This window comes from Penaeus japonicus, unplaced genomic scaffold, assembly GCF_977035675.1.
Source record: "Penaeus japonicus unplaced genomic scaffold, GWHDUDI00000001_assembly GWHDUDI00000002, whole genome shotgun sequence".
NCBI classification, from domain to species: domain Eukaryota; kingdom Metazoa; phylum Arthropoda; class Malacostraca; order Decapoda; family Penaeidae; genus Penaeus; species Penaeus japonicus.
Window position 1 is genome coordinate 37,419,049 of NW_028234404.1, and position 2,500 is coordinate 37,421,548.

The following is a 2,500-nucleotide window of genomic DNA, read 5'->3' on the forward strand; positions in this document are numbered from 1 at the left end:
ACGATGCAACATGAGCCACATTCCAAGAGCACGGTACATGGAAAAGAAAAGAACATAGGACACATTACAAATATGTAAGAGCAATTTTAATCCCTAAACATTTTTTTTTCCTTTTTTTGTCACAATTCATACTCTAATTTAGATCCACACTTTAATTCGAGAGAGAAGTGTCTGTTATATACATACTGTAAATTGACATTCCCTTTTTGAAGTGAGAGGGGCTTGGGAGCTTAAGCTGACGAGATTTATATTCAATTCTGATTTACCTTATATTTATAAGAAAAGACTTTTGAGAGTCATGCAGTGAAATGCAAAAATACCCAATAGGTCCAACATGCATCTTTGGACAAAGCTACGCAGGCATTCTAATAGATTATTCTTCAAGTATCAATTATGCTAGAAAAAAAAAAGAAAAAAAAGAAAAAAAAAAAGAAAAAACAGAATAGAACTAAAAATATAAATAAGTCATGCAGTGTGAAGGGCATCTGACTCATCTGCAACGTCATTCAAAAGAAACCCATTACATCTTAACCCTTTCCCGACAGGGCACGCGCTACGCAAAAACCCCTATGCCGGGCCATTGCAATATTGCATTGGAATCGTCACACTGGCATGACGCCCTGGCATCGGGAATTTAGCTGTGTCACGCGAGTGTGACGCACCGTCGTCATAGGGTTAAGAATCACAACTGCCAGAACAATCCACGAGTAAAAAATCATATGTAGGTGCGCTCCTCGTCAATTGTGAAAAGCCTCTGAGAGGGAAGCACAGGGTAAAACGAGACAGGGGATGACAGCGCCATCCTCGGGGGAGGTGGTGGGGGAGGGGGAGGAATCGAGGAATGGGGGAGGAACTGCGTGTAAGGGGAAGACTGTGAGAGGCTCGGGGAGAATCTCCTGGGGACATCTGGGGGCCTTTCATCCTCTACTATCAAGGGCACATGGCCATTCATTCTCCCCTGAGGAACCTCTTCAATAAGGACCTCGAAGGGCAGCTCATTCAAATCCCCTAAGGGCAGCTCCTTGTCGTTGTCAGGGTAGTAATCGGGATCGAGCTCTTTGTTTTGCGTGAAGAGGAGGGCATTCAAGTCTTCCTCAGAGTTGGATGGGGAGGGTATGAGGGGCATCAGGTATACATCCGAAAGGAACTCTACGGGCTATCGAGAGGCCACGAAACAACACACAAAAGGGGAGGGAAAGGACAAACAATTGAGGGAAGATTTACATTGGGAGACAAATCAACATATGACAATGTATGGATAGAAAGTACGGCATTTTATGAACATGATTTTTAACGATTCAAAGGACAAAATTAATTGTTGTTACCAGTTGCAATAAAGATATGCATGGCAAAAGATTGTGTAATATATTACAATAAATTTATTCAATGCATTGGTGTGGGTGTTTATTTATGTTGATGTTAAATTATCAATTTCATAAGTATTTATTTGCATTTATTAATTGATTCATCAGTTTCATATCGATTAGTTTATTTAATGTGTTCATCAAATTCACATTCGGGTATTAAGTAAGCATTAAAATGATTTGATCAATCAAATTAAATATATTTAGTTTTTGGTGTGGGAGAGAAATAGAAGAAAAAAAAAAAAATAGATAAAAGAAATTTTCCAAAAAATATTTGCACATTCCAGATTTTGCCATAATTATTTGTTTTTTGTTCATCATGAAACAGATAGGAGTTAAAAGAATGTTATTTCAATAAAATATAAGCAGCAAGATATATTACAGCAGTTATTAGTTCACCAATAAAAGCATTTTTCCCCATAAGTACAATTAACAAATGCATCATGTGAATAACAATAAAACGTGTTAGTTACAAGGGAGGAGAAAAACAACAATAATAAAAAGATAGGAATAGTAAAAAAAAGAAAAAGAAAAAAAAAAAAAAAATCAAAGTAGAAAAAATAAAGTGATAAAAGGTGGAAAAACCAGGAAGAAGAGAAAAAGGAGGGGGGAATAATAAATAAACAACCAAATTAGTACAGCATGACCCTAAACCAGTGTGTGTTGCAGAGTAAGGAGGGCGAACAGGTTATCATTACCGACACTTACTAAAAAAAGCTTGCACGAAACTACTGGGTGTAGCGTGGAAGCACTTCATAAGCACCCTAAAAGGCACAGCTATCTCAACATTCACGTAATCTACCCTAATCAATATTGGTGTTACAGTCAGAAAGTCAATCAAAATCAATGGAAAGTGGCACGCGAAAGGCTATCATACTGTAATATGAATTCATTGGCTAGCCATCTATCTGCTAGTGAACTGCACTCATGCTGAATATATCACCAATAAAGATACTTACTATTAAAACCTAGCTAAGATCATTAGTGGACAAGAAAAGACTCTATTCGTTACTTCATTATCACAAGAATCGTAACGTCATTATAGTACTCACAACATCAATATTTTATTAATCACTACAAGTCATGAGAAGAAATCCTGCAAGGTTCATAGCAGACCCAAGAATGAAAGACACCGA

General features: G+C 37.2%; 1 protein-coding gene across 17 annotated transcripts in view; it reads right to left on the minus strand.

The window, feature by feature from the left end:
• Window positions 1-2,500, minus strand: part of pyd (zonula occludens-like protein polychaetoid) — a 325,065-nt gene that overhangs the window by 17,083 nt on the left and 305,482 nt on the right. The gene's annotated exons all lie outside the window — the stretch shown is intronic.